The 25,504-nt window shown below is 33.3% G+C and overlaps 1 pseudogene; it reads left to right on the top strand.

The window, feature by feature from the left end:
• Window positions 1-9,228: 9,228 nt before the first annotated feature.
• Window positions 9,229-11,764, top strand: LOC111509741 (tubulin beta-1 chain-like; annotated as a pseudogene).
• Window positions 11,765-25,504: the final 13,740 nt, after the last annotated feature.

Genomic DNA, 25,504 nt, shown 5'->3' with positions numbered 1-25,504 from the left:
TAAAAAAATTGTCATAAATCCAAGTGATTATAAGTCGTTGGCTAGTTTTTGGAATTGTTTTTATTGCCGACAAATTTCTTCTCCGTAAGCAATTTCCAGAAAATCACGTTACCTGTCAAAAATCACACACCATTATTATTTTTCTGATGGTTTTCCAGGCTCAATATATAACAATTATTGAAAGTTATGCAATGGAAAACTCTATATTCAACCCTGTTGCTGTTAGATAACTCTGAGAAAATCGAAAAGCTGAAGCCCACGCGACTGAATTCGCGGAAACAACCAATTTTTCATAAGTTTTCGAAAATGCATATATAAATCCTTCATTTAATGAAAGAATAACACCTTTCAGTTCGGCAGGTGAAAATTCCAAGGTGTAAAAATATCGATTAAATATTAAAAAATGAAATTAATTCGTTGCCACTTGGAAATCTCAAAAGAAGTCAAATGAATAAAAAATTTGTTATGCACTAATTTACGTCTCACATCAAGCATATCATAAAATATTATAAATTTACATATGATGAATTGTATTATCGAAAAGACATGTTACTAAATAATATTGTGTAAAGTGATATCGAACAGTGACATGAAATAATTCATTATAACATTAAAATCAACAGTTCAAAAATAACTTTCCAAAACGCTCAAAGGTGCGAAATCGTTTCTTACTTTTCATAAAAGATAATGTATGCATCTAAACTCAAAAGCGATTTTGGTGAAATTTGTGACACGTGTGAATAATTGTATTCGTGCCACGTGCCAGTATAGGGATGTCTGCAGAAGGCTGTATAATGTCCGCTGTAGGTAGACCCACTGTGATTCGAAAGTGCATGTAGATGATAACGACAAGGAATCACATTGTCTGCTGCATAATTGTTCACATCCAATTAGTGTCAGACATAACACATAGTCTTTAATTGCTAACCATCCTGAACTGTTCAACATGGTAGTTATGTAGTTGTATGAATAAGACAGTGTGCAACTGATTTTATGAATATGGATTGTTCAATTGCACCAACAGCCATAGGAAAAGCAAATCTCTCAGCTGAACAAATTGCGTCCCACTTCACAATCGATTTTGTGGGAAAGACACCACCCACCATTCCCACACAAGAATCCACAATGACAGAAATTACTTTTCGACAGCGCAGCATCTAGTCAGACGAATTTTGAACCACCTCAATATCAACAAGGCGTCTGGCCCTGGTGAAGTGCCCGTCATCGTACTTAAAAAGTGCGCAAATGAACTCGCACCAGTATTTTGAACACGTTTCAACCTGTCTTATAAGAAAAGAGTTTATCCTTCTTGTTGGAATATTGCTTGCGTTCAGCCTATTCCCAAAAAGGGCAAGGACAATCTTCCAAATAACTATAGAACAGTCGCTGTGCTATCAGTGATATCAAAAATTATAGAGAAAGTCATTAACCGCCATATCCTCAAATATTTGGAAGGCTTCAACATCTTGAGCGATCATCAATATGGTTTTCGGAAACAACAGGTGACCTTCTATCGTATGACACCCATATTTGGAATAACGGATCTATGGCTTGTCGGATCATTTTACTGTATGACCCTTCAGCTTTTTGTAAGAACATTCACTGCAAGTGGACGTCGATGGATATATCTCAAATACTTTCACCATCAACATTGGTGTTCTCCAGGAATCCATATTGCCTCCAACCCTCTTTTTGTTGTATATCAACGACGTATTGGAAAAAACCAATAATCCAATATATTGCTTTGCTGACAACAGAGCACACTTGTCTAGACATTCCAATTGGATTCCAGGACATCGGCTACGGAGGCACATCCTCACCGGCAGCAGGAGGTTGCATATCTTGATGAGGATTTAGGAGTGATTCCGAGTTGGGGTGGAAGTAACCAGGTTCAATTCAATGCCACAAAAACCCAAGCATCGGTTTTCTCCAAGAAGATAAGAGTCTCCGAACTGGATATACTACTATCAGGTCGGACAGTTTCGTTTTCTGCTTCTTTAAGTTTGTTGGGGGTTAAAATGGACATCAATATTTCTTGGCACAATCATGTCGCTGAAATTGTAAAGTGCTCCTGAAAAACTTGGAACACTGTTCCGAACTAGAAAACTGTGCGCACCTCAGCAACTTTTGAGCTTTATAAAGCTTTATAAAGCTCATGTATATAGCTCTGCCCCAAAACATACCCTGAAGTTGCTGGATTCCATCCAGAAAAAAGCCATTCGCCTGATTGGAGACGCGAACATCTCGTGCAACCTTGATAGCCTGGAACATCAAAGAAGGGTTGGAGATTCGCCTCTTTTCTATAGATACTTCCACGGGAAGTGTTCAAGTGACTTGCACATTTGATTCCACCAAGAGCGGTACATATCAGAAATACGCGACGGACTGCTGCTGCTCATCGTTTTGAGGTTCAACTCAGTACACCTCAAACTTCATTCTTCGAGAACTCTTTCATCTGGAAAACTGCGTTTATATGGAATAAACTTCCTGAGAACGTTTTTTCAAATGGATTTCCTATAGTGCTTGTGTTTTGCCCTTAAAAAAATGGCATAAGTTACGTAGATAAGTGCACGAAACGGGCTAATGCATTAACGTATACCATGTAATGCACTTCTCTTTTCATATATAAACTCTGATATTTTTGAGATTAATCAGTTAGTAAGTTGACTCCATTCATTACGAAGACGAAAGCTCTGCCCCAAGGTTCATTGCAAAATTGTAAAAGAAAGTTTTTAAAAAGTCTTTCATCTGTTTCGAAAACATAATTGGCGCAGTAGAAGCAGAATTAGAAAAGGCAGAACTGAAGCAGAATCACTGTTTCTGATCATTGTTTCCAACCATTCGTCACCAATCAAGAACACTACAAATCCCAGGACAAAGAAGGTACTCTGACTAAGTGTTGGGTTCCCTTCATTTTCCTGTGTTCACCTTGTATATTTGCAAAAAGTGCCAAACTTGAATTATTTTTCGAAAACTTTTTATATAAAATCGAATATTTACTAAATAACATCACACTATTTGATATGGTTGATAGTAATAGTTAACAAAAAATGGTCCAATCTCTCAGAAAACATATCGATCACTCCAGGACAAGTAAATATTCCAACACCCACTATTCAAGCGGCAAAGCTATCGCAGATTTTCTATCTAAATTTTCAGGTGAATTGGAAAGCTTTATTAGAATGTGTGATGAGTTTTTCAATAACTACTGTCGTACAAAGGAGAATAATTTTAATGACTTCACCTTTAATGTAATTTGCTCAAAATTAAAATATGGCGTTTTCAATTTTCTAATGTGTAGGCCAGATTTGACCAGATGGTCTTTAGTTCGCACAACCCTAGGAGAACATTACGGAGATAGAATTGACAGAGAGACACTCACTCGTGATTTTCTCCATCTGACGATTAACAAAAACGAATATTTTTCAGATTTCCTTGAAAGAATAAAACAAATGAAAACACGACTTGAAATCAAAATTACTTCAGATACTTCAGTTCCTGAACCTCATAATGCTCTGTTAATGGAACAAGCAGTAGAGAATGCTCTTGACGTCCTAGTGGCTAATTCAGACAACAAACTTAGACTTTTACTTGACATTAGAAACCCTCAAAGCTAGTGAACCCTCAAGCTAGTGAAGTTGTTCATAGTTACTTCCGCAATGAACAAAGGATAAATTCGCCACAGAGCGAAAAGAGAAGCAAATTACGAATGAATAATCACACAAACAGAGATACATTTGGGAACAAAAATAACGATTTACACCAACCTTACAATGATTTTCATAACCGACTAGACAATATATAAAACGTTGATCAACGACAACCAAGACCGACACAAACTTTTTATGAACCCCGAACTGCTAGACAAACTTTTCCTATTGAACCAATATATATTCAATCACGACAAATCCTATGTCAACCACCTCTCGTTCACCCAGTAGACAATATGCAAGACAAAATAATTATTTCCAACAACTGAATTTTATATCAGAAGAACTATTTATGCCGTGTCACTTCCTAGACGAAACACATATGACAGATACATGCGAAATGACAATATGATCTTTGATACATCTCACAAAATACATTTGAGAAAACTCAAGATTTTCACACAGACAAAGATCCTCAACGTCATAGAATTGAATAACCTTATTTTTGATTCTTTGTCGTACATATACATGGAAAATCTCCCAATCTAACTTTTAATCGATACAGATTGCCATTCCTCTATTTTGAGACCCTATATCGTCGGAAAATATTTCCCTGAAACCATTACACGACATAATAGGCCTCTGATATGCAGTCACCCGTAAATCACAATTCAAAGCTAGGATACAAAATTTTCATGATCAAAATTCCCTTAGAATTTGTATTATTTTTGTCAATATAGGAATATCAAAAAAAGTTCGATCTTCCTCTTTAAGATGATCACTTGGTGATCGAAACACGTGTCGAAGTGTTAAAATAACGATTCGGTGTTGGGAAAAACTCCAGTAATATTCACTAATAAAAAGGCAAAAATAATATGATTGCAGACGCACACAAATTCATCTCTTCGATGAATTAGATGATGTAGATAACCCCTCTATAATAAATAACATAGAAGATATCCCTAAAATATTTCCGGAAGAAATAGATAGAATTATTGACTTCGAACTTTCACAGTTTAATGAACCGTCCACTTCAAATTCTAAATACTAGTTATAAACATTATTCTACTTTCAATAATAATAAAATAGATCAGGATTTACATATATGGAAAATGATATTACGTAAACTAAAAACATTTTTACGGACCTCTAGAGGTCGAAGATCTCATTTTGCCGCGGTTGGAAGATTGTCCAAAAAATTGAAGAACTCATCAATTTAGGGCAAGCTTTCTCATTTGCAAATACAATAATCTTATCATAAAACTGAACTCTATTCAAAACTTGATTCCAAATTTAGAAATTGCGATATATTTTGCTTTATAGACTCAACGTATTGCATAGTTCAGTTATAGAACCACGAAGGTTGAATTCACTTAGACAAATTTCTCTCTTGAAAATCTTCATGAACTACTATAATTTATTTTCAACTCAAGCGATTATACGAGAAGGTTTCATAATCTTCAAAATTCATGCACCTATACAGCAGATAATAACAAATATTTGCAATCTATCCATTGCTGACATAATCAAATCCAGCAAAAATATTTGCGAAGGAGTATCAGTTACTCTCGGATAAACGAGGATAACCCAGATAAACTCCCATCGGGTACTTGTGATACCAGTTCAGCCAGTTACCCCTCAAGTCAATTGCGAATCAAATTGGATACACCAAATCATGCATCGATAATCACTCTTAATAATTTTCACGTCGAAATAGATGGAAAATAATTCAGTCAAGAAGATATGCTACACGACAGTTTAATATATGAACTTCATAAGTTAAATATTACTAGACAGAAATCTAGCCAGTTTTTCCCCACAATGAAGCTAAAATCCATCGACGAAAATGTACTGAAACACATTGAAACAATTGAACAGAATCTCCATGTGGAAAGTCTGCAACCAATCGTCGTTAGCCATGCTTGAATCAATATGAGCCTCATAATAATATTGATACTTTCAATCGGAATATCTGCTATGATTTACTTCAAAATCATCAAACCGACAAAGCAGAAAAGTTCCAAAGACTAAACCGAATCGTTGCAAAATCAGGAACGCTTATTTCTCGATCTTGGCAAGGGATGAGTTATGTAGTCTTAGGAATAAGACATTGTGCATCTATCTCCATAAATATTTCATAGGTTACTCAGATAAGTTCACGAAGCGATGTAAAGCTTTTGGCGATTTAATGCTCTTTCTCTTGCCATATATGAACTCTAATATTTTTAAGATTAATTAGTTAGTAAGTTGACTAAATTAATTGTGCAGCCGTAAGCTCTGCCCGAAAGTTAAACTGAATAATTGTGAAAAAGTCTTTCCTTTGTTTGAAAATCATAATTTGGTTTTTTTTGTGAAGTATATTGTATATCACCGTTTTTGTCCATGTATTGAGGTATCTTAAACATCCAAATGGAAAGTTGACTATAGAAGTAATAGTTTTCAATATATAGTTTGCATGTTTTTAAAACTTCAACATGTAGTCAACTATAAGTATTTATGTTTTTACTCGTTCGAGAAACAATTTTTGTTTCCCATTTTCCAGCTGATTTGCAAGCAAGTTTAATGCTTCACCAACGATACCGATACAAGGTTGAGCAACAGATCTTCAATATCATCAAAACAATGTTTCATGAGGAATATATTCATCTCGTCAGTACTACTTTTGTTAGGCATTGAAAAATTAACATTTTTCAGCTCCATGTAGTCACACCCATTATGAATTCTTCATAACATTGAAACAAAGAATATGAAATTTATCAATGAAGTTTGAAAGATTTTATCCGACTCAATTTATCATTATAAATCATTCAAATCCCAAAGAGAAGATAAGAATTTAACTACCGCTTCAGAAGATGCAACCTAAAATCATAAATCCCTCCATGAACAACGGTTCTTGAAAAGAAAAGTGTGCTCTAAAGCCCCGAACGGCTTCATAGTGCCATAAAAAATGTCCTAAATTTTTATCTAGGTAGTAAATTTCTGTTACCTCCACACAAAAACATAATAATACCGAAATTAATCCCAGACATTCAAGAAAATAATTATGACTTCTATTCTGCTGGAAAAATAAAAAATACAAAAGGACCGAAAAAATATATGCCCATCGAGAGGTAGTCTATTGAAATTGCCTTCAGTGAGTAACGAATCTGAATGTGGGTAGTTGATACACAGGTGTCACAGTTATAAAGTATAATAAAAAAAGAACCCCCAAACAGGTTAATTTCTATTATACTTATGTGGGAAAGTATGGGAACGGTTTCACTTTTTGTGTCCCTTTCAGATTGAAAACGTTGAAAAAATTCACCCTTACTACCGGTTCACGAATGAGGAACGAAATGTAGGAGAGGTAGAAAACGTTTTTTATACCTGAACTATTGGGAACAGTTTTGTGACAGATTTCAGTTATTTCAATAATATCGATATTAACAAAAATTGATATTCTATAATATAGGATAGTTGCAGAAAGACTGACTAGAAATATTATTAGAAAATAATGAATACAATCAATATATCGTCCCATTAGTATGTTAAGATGCTGCAAAACGAATCTGATAAAAAGAAACATGAAAATATAAATTAGTTAGATGAAGAAAATGTAGAACGTATTGAATATGAAGAGAAGATAATAAAGTTACACAAAGAAACATGAAATTACTATTATAAGTCAATATCATTGAAGAAATTTTAACAACGAACAATCGCGAAAAAAAAATCGATAGAATAAAAATCAAGTGGCAGAAAAAACAACAATTCCTTCACACATCTCCAGAAATGGATGATACTAGTCCAATATTGATAAAACTGCACAAAATATAGACCAACAGGAAAAGTTTCAATAAAAATAAAATGTGATACTACAAATGAAAACACACGCTTCTACTCTGTATAAGACTATAAAACCAGTACTTATACAGGAAAAATAAGCGAAGATGTAGTGTAATAGTAATTTACGTAACAAGTCCAGAAAATAATGTTGTTTGGACGTGTAAAAAAAATCTAGGACGAGCTGTAGGCGAGTGAATTGTCTATAGGTATATCCTTCAGCGACATTGGTGAACTTCTAGCTAGTCTTTTTAAATTTGTGACGTTTCTACGATCATCTGCAAATAATGTCACAGAAGTTCGACGATTACTATGGCCTGTGCAATTTTTAGAATTGGGTAAATTTTAAAATTCTGCTATTCCTAATCCGAGATTCCTAACTGAATAGAACATTTTTATTTTTTGTAATTCACAAATAATCTGTTATGTGTTATTTTCAAAGGGATATGTCTTTCTTGTCATTCATTAGATCAATTGACACTTTCGTTAGTTCTTCTCGTCTATACGCACCGCCTATGAAAATAAAGCAAATTAAGTTGATACTTTCATACCCTAAAATTGTGATGTTTTGTTAAAATTACCTTCAGCATAAGATATATTTCATTATTTGCTTCTTTAATGAATTTGTTGATCTGCTCGATGTTGAAGATATTTCTTTAAATAATAACCAACATTCTTCTTTTCAAGTAATACGATAATCTTTGAGAAAGTGGCTAAACTCACACTTTTCTTAACTAACAATGTATTTGTGTGCAGGATTTGACAGTTTCAAATTTTTGCGCCAAATAAGCCAAAATTACTCCCTCTGTAATAGTTTTGCATTTTTTCAAATTCATTCATTTCGAGAACAAATCATATAAGTGTAGTAATCAACAGGGAGGTGACGTGATGTTGAAAATGATCAGAATTTTTCCAAATTCACTTTTTCAAGCAAATCTTCCATCAAATTTGTATTCATTTTATTATTGATTCAGCTTGTACTGTTAATGTATTCAGTAAGAGTTCACAGAGAACAAATAACACATAGAAAATAATAAAGTTCGCGGATGAATTATTTCTGTTGATTTGCAAAATCAGGAAGTTGATATTCAATTGCAAATTAGTTACCGTTTTCCATCCATATACGTACATATTCGTTTTTATATAAAGTAATCATTGGTTATATATCGAAAAATTTAAACCTAAAAAATGATCGATACTTTTAATAGAACTGAATTCCCTAGTACTTCTTGAAATAGATTGAAAAAAAACAAATATTCTTGTCACTTTTATGCTTTATGATCCACCTATTCCAAATGATTGATGTTTTAAATAGTGGCGAAGGAGCCAGTATTATAAGGACTGTTAACTTTTTGTTTTCAACTATTCATATGAAAACTATTTATAAGTTTCAAAATTATTATTCGACATCGAGAAATGTCAAGGAAAACTAATGACATGAACAGATTCAACTCATTCGTGACATGAATAGATTCAACTCATTCGTGACATGAAGTCGTAATTTTGTAAATGAGTTCCGGGCCGAGTGAGTACTGTGTTAGGAATCGCACGTTAAAAGGTAATACCTCGTTAGTCCTCAGCTCGCACAAGTTTCTCAACTTCTGAGAGTTGTCGTTTGTATGGGGGCGACAGCTGATTAAAGGAAAAACAGATTTTCAAACAGATTTTTTTTCTTCTTGAAATGTTGTCCAGATGGTGCTGAAGAGGCAATAAGGCAAGTGTCTTATTCCGAAACATCGGATGTTTGCCATTTAGAATGACAGTGTTCCATGTAAGTGAAATTTTTCCTCTTTCAGTTACAATATTTTAAAGCAATCCTGTGAATGATATCTTATTCAGTTCCATAAGGAAAGTTTGGACTACAAACTGAATAGAGAAAAGTTTTATTTTGTTTAATTCAATGTTTATATGGAAGTTGTTGTCGCAAAAGTACATTTTTCGTACGTGTAATTCAATGTTTACATGAAATTAGTTGTTTCGATAAAGCTTTTTCTTTCAGTTCATGTCTGAAAGTAACTTTTTTGAATGATCTACATATCTTTGTAAATAATTTATTTTGAAAATAATTGTTCTTTTTCTTTCTTTGAAAGATTCTCATATTTTTTTGTATAAAGATGGAGAAGTAGAAACCCAAAACCTTTCCCGAAAAATAATACTATTAATCTTTAATACAACTTAACTGAAACTTCTGAAATTTACCAGTTCTGTTGAGCTTTTGTAATAACTTTAATGGTATTTCAATAACTTATTGTAACAATGTTGTAATAACTCCAATTTATTTGCTGTCTTCAATCAATGCTTCTAAAAACGTTTAAAATTCTATGTTTATCTTGCTCCTTGAAATTATATTAAATCAAAATCCTATTGTGAAACTGAACATTGTAAGTAATTGCTATTTTTCATATGATTAAAAAAAACAACGAATTTTTATTGATTAACCAACTGAGGATGTCACTATATAGTGAAACGAGTTTTAGGAATGAAGTCTATGACGTAAAAATTTGTAATTATTAACTTACCATTCGGTTGAGCGTTGTTAAAAACGGAAAAAAGATAAAAAATAGGGGTTGACTGAGAAACTGTGAAAAGAATTTTGCACAAAAATAATTTCCATACTTATGAATCATAGTTCGTACACACAAAAAAGATTACGATATTCGAGTAAGATTCCTGTTTTTGAATTGAAGGGTTTTTTTTCCGAAGTGACAGTGAAAATTCTATTAAATTTCCCAAAAGTTACACTGTTGGATGTAAACTACATCAAAATATTTTGAATTCATCTGCAGCAAATTTTTTGGTTAAGTCTGTTAGAAAAAGAAACACGAGTAAGAAATTCGGGGGTGATAAGAACGAAGAGAATTTTGTTTATTCGATTACTGACATTTACGTTTATACACTAAAATTCCAAATCTTTTGACAATAAAAGAACTGGAGATGTAGTTATTTCTTTCTGATTACAAACAAATGTGCGTATTTTCTGGGCAAGATATGATATCAAAGTGAGGAAATTTGAATTACGTTGTGTTCGAATCGGTAAAGCGAGTCAAACTGTATAGAGTTTAAATTATGAGGAAAGGTATACATATGAAAAGTAAGCAGATTTTTTTGAATTTTTTTAAATTCATCTAAAATTTTTTTTTTGAGTATTTTTGGAAAAAGTGACAAACTTGACAAGCTCAGAGTACCACATGACAAATTTACTGCGGATCTTTGAATGAATCTATTATGAAAAGTTTCACATGTGTTGCGGATTTTATGCGTGACACTGTATATCAAGTTATTACTGTAGTACCGAGTTATATGGAAATTTTTCCTCGAACGATGTCGAAAATTAGTTCAATTTTTAACAGTCAATATCGCCAAACAATTGTTAGACCAAAGCAGAGATGACACGGTCACTGTCTTCTAAATCATCTCATGAAGAGGTTCGCATTGTCGGAAGACAAAGTCTACGGTCTCTTTTCGGAAGATAACTAAGGTAGGCATATACTTTGGGCCTAACCCGCCATTGATCTGAGATGTCATTCACCGAACTAAGCGGCTTTGTTATGTATGGACTGGTGTGAGCCACAATAAACCCTCACGGGTTGAAATTGGGGGTAGAATAGACCCACTGTTGTGGAACCTCACAACTTGTAGAAAACACAGACGAAACTTACTGTATTGATAATGAGGCTCTCTATGACATCTGCTTCAGGACTCCGAAATTGACCACCCCTACCTACGGAGATTTGAACCACTTGGTATTCCCCACCATGTCCCGAAGTCACCACCTGCCTTAGGTTCCCTGGTCAGCTGAATGCTGATCACCGTGAACTAGCTGTTAACATGGTTTCCTTCCCTCGTCTTCACTTCTTTATGTTTGGATTTGTTCCAGTAATATCCCGAGGAGTTACAGCAGTTACAGTGTTCAGAGGAAGGGTGACCATGAAGTAGACGAACAAATGCTCAACATCCAGAACAAGAACAGCAGCTACTTCATCGAATATATCCCCAACAACGTGAAGACTGCCGTTTGTGACATCCCTCCCAGAGGTCTGAAAATGTCCGTCACCTTCCTTGGCAACTCCACTGCCATCTATGAGTTGTTCAAACGTATCTCCGAACAGTTCACAGCTATGTTCAGGCGTAAGGCTTTCTTGCATTGGTGCACCGGGTGCAAGATGGAATTCATTGAAGCAGAATCCAACATGAACGATTTGCTGTCTGAATAACAACAGTACCAAGAAGCAACTGCCGACGAAGATGCAGAATTCGATGAAGAACAGGAAGTCGAAGTCGATGAAAACTAAACATTTTTTCATCAGATCTGCGAAGTCGCTTTAGAGATTTTTGTGTCTTGAGCATGTTTTTGTACAGTCCACATTACCTTTTGGAAATTCGAATGCAACTCAACAGTGATTATCTAAAGTAGTTAACATGTTTTTGCATATTTTGTTCGAAAAATAGGCATTAAATCTGCTGCCATCACTTATTCACTTTGAACCAAAGCTAACCTAACCCAACCTAACCTACCCAACCTAACCTAATCTAACACTATTAGATTACTTTTTATCATTTCCCGAATAAAGATTATTTTCACCAATTCCTGTGAAAAATAAACAGAGAAAGCTTACAAGATTTTGGGTAATTTAATTAATTGCCGGATTATATATGACGGTGTATATTTTGAGAAAGGAGAAAGAATGGACAAAGTAAGAAATGGGCGCAACCTCTATAATCAAGCAATCAAAAATTAAATAAAGTTTAAATAACATTTTATCTTGGATTAATCGTTGCGATCTTGAAACTTTCGGTCGGAACATGAATCATGCAGTGATTATGAACACACGCTCCATGCACACAGTATGTAATTCTGGGGCGTCTTATTATGTGCAACTTTTCAATTTTCGTGATCTACTCCGCCCCTTTAATTCAAGAAATCGAAGTTGGTTTAGCAATTATATTCCTCAAGTTTCATCCACGTCGAATTTCATGGTAGTTACTGGAAAGTGGAGGACATATTATTTTCTCAATCTGACAGATTTTAATGATGTTTTATAATGTGGAAGATTTATTGAAAGATGACTTTTTCTTTCTATTTCACCACCAGAATGTAGAGAGTAGGGGACTACCACAGTCACTACATACTCAAATGAGGATGTTATGAATGAAATGACAAACTTCATAATAAAAATTGTATTATAATTTACTCAAATCAACTTATTTTTATAATAGTGAAATACCTACATATAATTATCAAAAGATAAATCGCTAGACATTTTTTCGAAGACAGAACACAAGCATTACAAGAAAATCCTTAGGGCGCTCTAACAGCGGTGCCTGTGCGAAAGTAGCGATTCGCGTTGGATTTAAATCGCTGAAGATTGAACTCATTTGGAAAAACGTTCTCAGGAAGTTTATTCCACACACACGCAGTTGTTCAAGTGGAAGAGTTCTTAAGCAGTGAAGTTCGAGGTATACTGAGTTGAACCTCAAAACGATGAGCAGTCACAGTCCATCGCGTATTTCTGATATGTACTGCTCTTGGTGGAATCAAATGTGCCAACTTACTTGAACACCTCCCGTGAGAGTATACATAAATAAGAGACAAATCTCTGATGTTTCTTCAATGTTCCAGATTATCGAGGTTGGAAGTGATATTTGAGTCTTCAATCAGGCGGATGGCTATTTTCTGAATGGAATCCAGTAATTTCAGGGTATGTTTGAGGGCAGAGCTCTATACATCAGAACAATACTCCAAAGAAGGCCTGATCTGAGCTTTATAAAGCATCAAAAGTTGCTGAGGTGTGTACAGTTTTCTGATTCGGAAGAGTGCTCCAAGCTTTTGAGAAGCATCCTTTGCAATTCCAGCGACATGATTGTGCCAAGACATATTGGTGTCCATTTTAACCCCCAACAAACTTATCGAAGCAGAATGTGAAATTGTCTGTCCTGACATTATTATATCTGGTTCGGAGACATATATCTTTTTGGAAAACCGATGCCTGGGTTTTCGTGGGATTGAATTGAATCTGGTTACAATTCGAAATCACCTCTAGGTCCTCATTAAGATATGCAACCTCCTGTTGCCGGTGAAGATGTGCATCTGCAGCCGATGTTCTGGAACCCAAATGAAATGACGAGACAAGTGTGCTGTCGTCAACAGCAAGTCGTTGATAAAAAGAAGGTTGAAGACGATATGGATCCCTGGGGAACACCAGCCTTTATGGTAAAAGTATTTGAGAGATATCCACAGACGGTCACTTGCAGGGAACGTATGGTGGGAAGATATAGTGGTTCTCTATATACGATTTTTGATATATCACTGATAGCAAATCGGCTGGTCTATAGTTGTTTGGAAGATGTTTCTTGGCCTTTTCGATAAATAGGCTGAACGCGAGCAATCTTTCAGCAAAAAGGAAAAGCCCCTTCCTGGTAAGACAGGCTGAAAAGTCTGCAAAATTCTGGTGCGAGTAAATTGACGCACTTTCAAAGTACCATTACGAGCACTTCATACCAATGCCAATGCCTATGTAGATATTTTGTAAATATACAAAGATATTTACAAGGTCCGTATTTGCTTTGTATAACAAAAATGTAAAAAAATCTTCAATTTTTTATAAACAAATTGCTATTAAAGTCGATATAACAATACATACAAACCTAGTCTTTAACTCATTTTGAATATTAATCAATCGAAGGAGAAATTTTTTTTTCTTTCTCTACTTCTTCATCTTCGAACAAAAATGTAGAAAAGTTTCTGAAAGAGAGGAGAAATTATTCAGGTTCGAAATGAACTCTTTACAAAGATGTGTAGATCATGCACGGACACTTTTCATGTAGATAGAAACTACAAGTCTGGAAGTAAAAACACAGAAACGCTTGTTTCCCCAAAAACTAGTCTCTTCCAAACTTTCCATTTCAATTAAATAAATTTTCATGATAACAACCTGAAGTCCATTCAGGTTATTCAGGAAAGTTATATTAGTTACTTAACAAATCAAGAGGCTGCTAGCATTCAATGTTGAAAATCATTACAAAAATTTTTAAAATATTACGCAGAGAAATGCAAAATATAATTCATGAAGAGAAAAATAGTTCCTTAACTGTCTATTTAAAAAGTGGAAAAATGAAAAAACAATTATGCACAATATAAACATCTTATTCAGGATTTTCAATCATTATTTTTCCATGACAAAAAAAGTCCCACACTTTTTTCATAAAAATAGAGTCGCAGAAAGCCAAAATTGTTTACCATGAACAGAAAAGTTTTATTTTCATATGTTAGACTTATCTATTGGTTTAGATTTATCGATGAAGCACGTGAAAAATTGCACACAGATGTCATTATTAGTTGCGGAAACAATAATAGTAAACATTTGTAACCCAAATTTTTTCATCATTTTCACATATTAAATTAATTTGAAAAAATTTATATAAAACACTCTCATGAACTTTCATCACATTGAACTAAACGGAGACCAGGAAAAACGTTAGCTAAAAAAATTCAAGATAAGAATTTCTTCCCAACAGAACTTAATTTTTGAAGAGTTCAGGTACAGCATAACTTTTTCAAAAGTTGAAATTGATATTTATTATTATGAAAAATATATTTCGATGGCCATGCTTCCATTATGTAATGATTTTGAAGGAAACACATGAATAATAATGATTTATTGTGAATTATTACTAATAGTATTAGTAATGAATAAAAGACTGATTGTCTTTTTCTTATTTCAACTTTTTTTAAATAATTGTAATTTTTTATCTGCTGTAAAACCCTTGAAATGCATTTAACCCTCAGTTTGGTGGAAGTATAATTAATCATCCTGGGAGATGCATCAAATAATTATTGCCATAATTCAATGCCTTTCACACAGTATCACACGTGTTGTTCATAACAAAACAATTTTTTTTGTGTCGGCTCCCGCTCGTTGATATAATTCAAAAAAGTATTCAGGACATCATTGTTTCTATTCCAAACAGCAAAAATATCGTCAACGTATCTCCACCAAACTTTGGGACCATTCTGATAAATTTCAACAATAGATTCTTCAAAATACTCCATATATATGTTACTTAAGATGGGAGATAAAGGGGAACCCATAGCCATGCCAAATTCTTGTTGATAGAAATCATCTCTATATTGAAAATTTGTTTGTCTTGTCTTTTAATTAAGTTATTTTACCAACTTCAGTCACTGTGAATACCATAGTAAATTTTCCTACTAAGTAACAAATTCAATAATTACTGCAAACGAGAGGTATCAATCAGCACAGAAGTCAAGAAAGAGTGAAACATTATAACTTTTACTAATATGTGTGATTGATGACTTGTTTATTTTGTGGGAATTTGTTGGAAGCCATGGAAGTTAATAAATCATTTAAAAACCTAAAATATATACCCCTAAACGAGCAAATCTATTCATGTAGGTCTCCACTATTGAATTTATAAGTATGACAACCCCGGTAGTTTCTATAACCTCCAGTGTTGAATTTTATAGTTGGCACCCTTGTTCATTCAATTACCTTTCCTTTCAGCTCACCTACAAACTCCCTATAAACCTCGTTTTCAGATTTCAAAGGTTAGTTTCATACTTGATAATGGGATAAAACCCGAAACCGGTCGTTAAAATGAAATAACTAGTAGAAATTAGACAAAAGTGTTTTCATTCATTTCATTAAAATAACTTGTACTACACCACATAGTCATTTCATGTAATAATTTTAATATTTACGAGGCGGAAAAGAGAGAGAAACAGAACTGCGTGTCGTTTACATACTGATGTATATTGCATTTTTTACAAACAAATAAAAATCATAGATATACGAGTCAAAAAGCAAGTGCCCAAGGATAGAGTCTTGAGATACGTTTTTTTACATGATTTTCTCCGTGGGCATAATCCATGAACTGTATTATTATTAATATTTTTATTTTATGCTCAATTATTTATTATTTGTACGTTGAAAAATAGGGAAAAAAATTTTGTATATAATTTTCATTTATATTCATTCGTCGTCGATATCCTCGAATTCACTTCATCAAAAACATCGAGTGGACTTATTGCAGTATTTAAATCAACATCTTCATCATATTCTTCACATTTTCCGCCACAACCTTTTGTACAATTACGAAAGATTGTGTTTATTAGATTATCGGGTGCTGGTGGCAATAAAGTTGTTATTGGTTGTTTGTATATTATTTTTCAACTCCCCCACGGTTTTGGATCAATTTCTTTTAGCCAGGTTTGTATTTGATAATAGACTCGATAAATATGCTGTTGAGCTGCTGAAGAAGTGGGTGGTAATAAATAATTGAAATTTCACAGCTGTGCTTAGTCTTGTTAGTTTAGCAAAGCTGCAGTATCTGTAATTGTCGATTGAATTTTCTGATTTTGGAGCACCGTACATTGCTAATAGAAAATGTATTCCAGCATTGATAAGGGCATCTCGAGCGCAATTTTCTTGTTGAAATATTTCTACAGAATTCTGTAAATCGGGTCTTTTTTCAAACATCTTCGTGACTTTAATTTTTCTTTTTCCAAAAAGTGGTTAAGTTGTGCCACATCCTGTCATACCATGTAGAAACAGAATATTTTTCTTGCAGTGTGGATACTTGTTGAGGTTCTCAGTCCAGTATATTTTTGTTTCAAAATTGTTTTCTCCTGGTTTCTTAAAAAATAGATGAAGGTTGATCAAGTATTTGTGTGCGTGCTATAAGAAGTATCAATAGATTCTATGTCTTCGCCAACGATAATTGTAGTATTATTTATTGATTTTTCCATTGCTGTTTCAACTATTAAGACGTCAGCATCATCACGTGGTTGTCTTGTAGAAATACCAACTTTTTCGAAATTCTCAATGAGCATTTCAATTAACTTTCTTTTGTTAAATCGATTAGATAAAAATTTTTTTGACTGATAGGAACTTCCATCGATTCATTGTAGTGCACTTCACAAGATGTAGAAAAGGCTGCGGTTCGTCTTAATCGTTCCATCGCTTTGATATTTTTACTGGTATCAGAGTAACCATCAAAAATTGTCTTCAATATTTTGACCACAAAACGCCCGAGTAGAGGTAAGAAGTTTTAAGAAAACTTGAATACATTGATGAAAAGCAATAGAGTTGACGCCTTATATGTATACGGTATACAATACCGTGCTTCCTCAGCGCTCTAGTCCGAAAACATTTAACTTTACAGAAAAATGCAAGATATATTTTTGTAGACAATAGTACGAGGAACAATTTTTATAATGACCTTTATTGACCTCCGAGTCATAGGTCGCGAGATATTCCCGAAAAACTGATGTTCGTGACCTTTTGACCCTTCTAACTTTTTTAGCCGGCACGATATCAATATCAATTTTTCACATCTTCATTAAAACGCCATAATGAAGGTGTATACCAAAATTCAGCTCAGTAGGAATTTTTCTGCAGACTGAGGTTAAAAAAATCTAAAATGCCTTGATTATTTTCACAATTCAACAAACATGCTTGACTTTGTATAGATTTCATATGGATCAGAAGATATTCTGTGTACTTCAAATTTTCAAGTGAAGAACGTAACAGAAAAACAAACACTGAAAACAATTAATCATTTTGAAATACAATGAAACTGACTTTGCGTCTGTAATGAAAAATAGGAGCATGGCGGTCATTGAAATAATAGTCAGGAAAATGAATAGCTGTGCAGTATGAGACAAATCATCAATTGTCATTTACGGAAAATCATACCGAATTTGAATCAGATGAAAACATATTGATTATCGAAATAGATGAGCTAATAGGAGAGCTTAACCCGATTTCTTCCATAAGTACTGTTTTAAATAGAAAAACATGCCTAACCTCCTACAAAGAATCGATAAAAAAACTTTATATGCGGCGTTTCATAATTTAATTACGATAATAAAATTAATGTATGTGTATCCTGTTTTCTCAACTTCCAGTGAAATCGGTTCGAAATCTAAATATTACGAAACACTTCATTAGTTTATCCGCATCTATCGAAAATTATGTCTGTAACGATTCGATACACATTTTACAAGTTTTTTTTTAATTTGACTTGTTGGCACCTTAGTCTAGAACAAATCTGGAAGTTAAATTATGGACCAGTCAACTTTAACCGATTGAGTTGAAAGTAGATAAACACGTTTAATTATGGATTAATGAAATGTCCCAATTTTAAATCCAATATTCAGAAAGCCACAAAATGGTGATTTTAAATTTCCTTATCAACCCCCAGGATTCAGGTATCAAATGAAAGAGTTTGATAAGGTAGGTACTATGAACAGAGTGACGTTATTCCAAATCAAATATGGCGTATACTGGAAATGGCGATTTATAATTACTGCATTATAAACCAATACAAAGTGCCTCTGCCAGATTCCAACGAATTATAATTAGTGGCACATCATATTTATAGTCGAAGTAAACGATACTGTGCACACTTAAAGTTGGCGAAAATCTCAAAAGCCAAAAAACCAATACATAGATATGAACTGGCTGCGAACTAGTCCACGTGAACTATAGCATTGGCGATTCGTATTGGATAATTTTTACTATAACCAAGTTTTACGATTGGCTGGAGAGTCATAAAATTAAATTTGAAGTCATGTTATGGTGACGAATAGAAATTGGGGAATGCGGGGATGGTTATCGCCATCTCGTGTCATCAATGTTAGTTCAGGAACTGATCGCGATACGAGTGTTGAAATTAGATATTGGTGCAGTTATAATTACTCAACATTTTTGTTACCTGTATGAAACGTGGCGTCCTTGGACAAGTACGAATAGTAATAACGAATGTGATAACAACGCAGACTTTTTCCAGTGTAGTGATTCCAATAGCAATGGTGAACAATGTGAAAAAGAGATACCAGAAAAGACAAGATCAACGACGAATTTTCTACTTGGACGAAACCTAGTATGACACTCATGACACAGTTACGAAAGGGTGGACTGATGTTTCGAGAATGTGTACGCTTAACATGCCTGCAAACAAAATTTGATAAGAAGGTAATAGAGCTAATTCAAGAAGAAGTATCTAATATTACCGAAAAGGAATAAAAAAGTAATTTTAGTTGAAAAAGACTATATAGAGATTGGACAAGTAGTGAAGTGTTTTTGAAGCGATCGATTATATATATATATATATATATATATTTATATATATATATATATATATATATATATATATATATATATATATATATATATATATATATATATATATATATTAGTTATTGGGATTCTTATATAATTAGAAATTATTATTGATTAACTAAATTAGTTAGCTCGCTATCTATATTATGAAATGGAAGCTGTTGGAAATGTCAATAAAAATGGAAAAGACTGCCTAATGCCGATTTCTTCTGTAGAGAACTGGTGTTACAAATAGTTGTCTCCATCTTGTCTGATCCTACAAGTAAATTAGTGGAAGCAACAGATAAAGATGAAAACCTTCGGTCTTTTATTCACCATATCATTCAAGAAATTTCAAACGGAAGGACAACATTACCCAATTATATACAATATTATTTCAATTGTCATGAGTATTTCTTTATTCATGAAGGACTACATAATAAAATATTAGTACCCAAGTCTGTAATATCAATTATTCTAATCCAGATTCATTCACTTCACTGGAAAAGTCAGTACTCAAATGCAAAAACTCACTTGTAACAAACCTATTCCTGAGTTACCTTGGCAGAGTTGCCACAGAAATATTTGAATTCAAGGATGATGAATATATTCTCATTGATAATATTCAATCGAGATTCATCGATTTGGGATTGTTCAAAAACATCCTCATTATTGGAAACAATTGAAATTTCCAAAGTATTTGAATTAGACAACGGTTCTCAATTTTTAAGTAGACATTTTGAAGATATTGCTTAACGATGGAACTTCAGGTACGAAACTAGTGAACTCTTACCACCCACAACGGTGATGAGGTGCTAAGGCGTCCAAACCGCTGAGAACATTCTTAAAAAATGTTCCATAGATAAAACCGATCCTTGCTGCTCAACTATAGAAATATCAAAAAAAAACAACGTGATTGGTACTCCAAACTAGAGATTATTGAAACAATTAACTGAGAATCATAAACCCACTCTCGAAACCGAAAATAATTGAAAACAGAAAGAATACTCTAACGGGCAGACAAAAATTAAAAAAGTTGCAAAGATAGGAGAAAAGTTTAACATGAAGTCAATCACCAAAATTAGAGAAGAGTGAAGTTAGTGATATCAAGAACCCCTGATCACTAAAATTTGCAGAACCGACAAAGGGAAAACAATCAGAAGAAAATATGGTAGAGAAACAAACACTGAACTTGCTGAAGACAGATTACAGATATAATTCCCTGCATCTGCATTACGAAAATCACGATGCAAGACATTGTCAGAATCAATTCTGACAGACTAGTGAAGGCTCTAAAAAAATTGGGAATATATGATTTTTTTTAATATAGTAAGGGGATAAAAAAATCAAAAATAAATAAACAAGATGATCACAGAAGCAATTGGGATATATAGCTTGTTCGTGACAAAATATATAATAAAAATAGAAAATTACTTCTCAAATAAACTCAACGAATTGACTCTTGTTCATCTGGCAAGAAGCTATAAATTTTTGTTGCTATGTATATATGGTAACGCTTATTTATCGTTTTCCTGGGATAGAATGCATTAACATGTAAGAGTTCCTTGTTTCAAGTTATGCTCGATACTTTGAAAAAGGCTTTTATTTTAATGAACATATATTAAAATATTGTAAACATATAGGCGCCTTATATTTAGTAATTTACTCTCAGCGAAAATACTATCCGGAGGGTAAGTTTTTCTATTATATATTATTTTGAGTATAGGCTTGTGAAGAATTGATATTTTTTTCAGATGGACCTCTGCTGCATTCCCCCAACCTATAATTGCATATTGCAGTCGCGATTCGACCAATGCCATATAAAGTATGCTAAGGTGAGTAACACTCAGTGAGATAATGAAATTGATTGCATGAATTTAAAATATTCAATATGAACTTATAAAATCGGTAAAAAAATTTATTTGAAAAAAATATAATTTGAATTTATTGAAAAATCAAAATACGATATTATTAAAATTGACAGTTGAATAAAAGGATATGTGAACCAAAAAATATTTAGGATACCGAATACGTGAAATATTCGACAAAATGTTTTGATAAACTTATTATTTTCGTCAAAAAATTGCGAAAAAATATGAATATTTCGATATATTTAAGAAAAAAATAGTCGATTTTTTTTAATCAGTCTAATATATAATCTGTAATATATGTTATTTTCAGATTGTATTCGTATACTTTTTTTTATATTACCAGTATCATCTTTGTAATCTTCAATTATCTCCAATAAACGTTGGTAACGTATTTTTAAATCAGGTGAATGGAACGAAAAATGTTTTCTCATAGTTAACTGTTAATTATGCATGTCTAAACCAATTGAATACTATACTGAGAGTTTGAGATTTGACCAGCTATCATCAGTATATAAGATAGTTGTGTTTTCAGCGAAACGTATAACTTCACCCTTGTTGTTTAGGGATAATCGTCCCCAAAGTCCCAAAACAGTGCCATGGGGCACTTCATAAGTAATTGAGTATCGTGCATTTTCACCATTTGAACCCTGCTGTTCAAATCGCTGTTCACGTCGTTTTCCTCTAAGGATAATACCGTACTCTTGATTACAAATCTAGTTATATACTAATTGAAAGTAAAATATATCGATTAGGTAGATGTCGATACTCATTACATGTACTTATCATCATTTCACTTCATTAAATATAATAAGTGAACGTTACATCATTTTATTGTAACCTCGATGTGCTAGCCGAATATTTTCGATACGTTCAACCTCGAAATCCTTGATATTTTCTACCACACCCTCATTCCATACAATCCCAAGTCACCCTCGTTTCTTAATCTTAAGATGTGTGACGCAATTCAGTGCCTTCTTGGTTTATTTTCGTTGTTCAGTCGAGGGGAGAGTTGAATAAGGCAACTGTAAAGATGCTCTCTGTAAACCGTGAGAACTTGAGACAGGTGTTTTGTTGGTCGTTATCTGGACCCACAATTAAGCTACCGAATTACGGGGATACCTTTTTTCGGTCCATCTCGGTGATTATAATATTTAAATGCTATATCTCCAAGTTTTTTTAATAGTCTGGGATAGACGATTAAGCATTTTTTGTCAGAAAACGATGTCATACGTTGACAGTAATCATAAATCTATTCAGATCGGAGGCAGCAGCATTTTTTTAAGAGATCATTATCGTCGAATTAAAATAATTCGATCGTAATTTATGAAATTGGGATACGGGCACGGTTCATGTTTTTTATGACTATTTCGTAATTGAGATGTAGACACTCAGTAACAAGAGTAATATGCTGCAATATCATATAGTAATAACATCAGATATTATAATTAACCATAAAAGCACGGCATCGTACAGAACATGTCATTACAAAAAAATACATTTTTCTGTAACTAGTGAAGAACGCATCAGTTATTTTACCGTTTTTGTACTCTGATTCGGGATATCCTTCACACATACATTTTATTCTGAAATAGTCCTGTTATGAGTCACAGAAAAAGTATAGTATTCTACTCGTGGAAAATGGCCATAACTAGCTCGCAAATGATTTATGATGCTTGCCTCCGGCTCGCGTCGACTATCCCACGAGTAATGGCCACATTTCTCGTTCATTGATTCTACTGTCGAATAATATAAAATATTATGACTTATTTGTTGGGCGATTGAACTATCAACGAATGAGCAAATATTGGTTTCTCACTTCATAGATGATGTCATACTGCAGCCATATTCAATTTCACAAAAATAACTTCTACGCCTCCATTTTGATGATCATTTGTTCTAAATCGTTCTCAAAATAATTTCATATGCTGTTAGATGGTTTGAAAAATATATAGGTTTCGAAATAAAATTCTTATAATGGTTTCATTTTCGGTTAAACCGAAATATGTTTCCAAATGTTTTTCCATTAGAAATATCGGTTCCACTGAACTATAGTTACATCCTGAATTTCAAACTTCTTACCACAGAAACAACAGTGTACAATGATTTCATTGTCACCTGATAGAGTAAATACAAAACAGTCATCTTGGGTTGAAGTCACGAATGGGGTACCCCAGGGTTCAGTACTGGGGCTTTTATTATATATTATTCATGTTAATGACTCATACCACCACATGCTACTTGTAAAATTCAAGCAAAATTATGTGTAACAATGATTACACTGACTAGTTACTTGATGAAAATGAATAACATCACTATTCATAGTAATAATCAAACAAGTTTCAGACAATGAAATTTACTCAAGACGTTTTTTACTACACATTTGTTTCTTCAGTTGACCTGATTTATTTAACTGAATGATTTGTAATTTACAGTCCTACAAAGGAAATGGTTAATATTTGGTTAACCACTAATAAAATCACTAGATATGAGTTCAATATATTTTAGTTTATTATTTAGTAGCAAATGGAATTTTAGTTTGGGGAATGGTCGATCAGGCGGTTGAAATATTCATTCTTCAAAAAAAAATATCGGAATCATGGCGAAAAGACCATTATCGTTCACTTTTTCTGAAATTTGGGATTGGGTCTCATCCCATCGTTCTCAGTTCCAAACGCTTCTTTATATTCATGATGATTGAAACCTTCACATAATTCACGATTCTGGTCACGAATGACCAACCAAATCGAGACGGTAACATGATTAGCATGAATAGTCCGTTTTATTCATTCAATCAAATGCTATATGGCAATTCAATCTCTGAGATTTCCGAATTTTACCCCACATATTTTCTGAACCGTGCTGAAAATCGCACTTCAAAAGGTAAGGCCTCGTTAATCCTTATCTTGCACAAATTTCGACTGGGACAACAGCAACAACTGGTAAACAAAAAAATACATTACAATACATGCAACAAATAACTCAAATAAAAGAGGAACTTGAAATTACTTGGATTCATGGAAAATGAAGGATGTTTTATTGAAATTGTCTTTACATCCCTAGATCAGCGCATGAATTTTTGTTCGTTCACATTTTTCATCTGTTGGCTTGATATTAACTGAATTGAATACCTAGTCTTTTACCTTAAAATTGTGGATGAGTACAAATATATGTTCTTTATATAATCTAATCAATACTGGGATCTACACTTGGTGCAACGAAAGATTACACATGTACCTCTTCTTAAAATATACCCCTTTCAATTAAAACAAGTTTCCTACAGCTGAGATTTGATCAAATAAGCGACTGAATGTCATTACGTACTGTCATCGATGACATAATTAGATTCAACTCATTCATGACATAAAGACGTATTTTCATGAATGAATTGAGTGCTTCTTCTTATAATGTTATCCAGAGATCGGATGTCCACCAGTAAAGATGACAGTGTTTCATGTTACCTCTTTGAAAGAATTTTATACAGGGCTTTTCATGATGAGCGTTAATTAGCCGTTCCTGACAAACTATTCAACGGATCAACCTGAAAATTTCACAGTATGCATAAATCAATATGACTCACACGCCTAAATAATTTCAGACAAAGCGGCGTTGTCGCTTCTACTATAAAATAGCGACTTCTTTGATTTTTCAAATGGAACACCCCGTATATAATATCATATTATGATTCATTATCACTTTGTCAACAAATTCATATACTATTTCCCTATACCTATCTATTACCGTTTAGAAGATATAAATTAATTTCGATATTTTCTTTACCAAACATGAACTTTTATAAATGCTGATAATCTTGAACTCTCTTGCACTAAAACGATCGAATTTGAAATGGAGTGGAGTGATACTATGAGGACCTTCACTCCGAGTCATATTTTCATTTGCCTCATACAGGGTCTTCAAAAAATGCAGATACTTTGATCTCATGAAAAAATGAGTGTAAGTAACTCAATTTTTTCAAATGGAACACCCTGTATAATTCAACATTTTTGAGTTCTACATCAAATTTTAGATTAACCTTGTTCAG

This window comes from Leptinotarsa decemlineata, unplaced genomic scaffold (assembly GCF_025532065.1).
Source record: "Leptinotarsa decemlineata unplaced genomic scaffold, Ldec_3_MD MMD2_tig00001393_RagTag_RagTag, whole genome shotgun sequence".
Lineage (NCBI taxonomy): Eukaryota > Metazoa > Arthropoda > Insecta > Coleoptera > Chrysomelidae > Leptinotarsa > Leptinotarsa decemlineata.
This window is presented reverse-complemented; position numbering and strand designations above follow the sequence as displayed.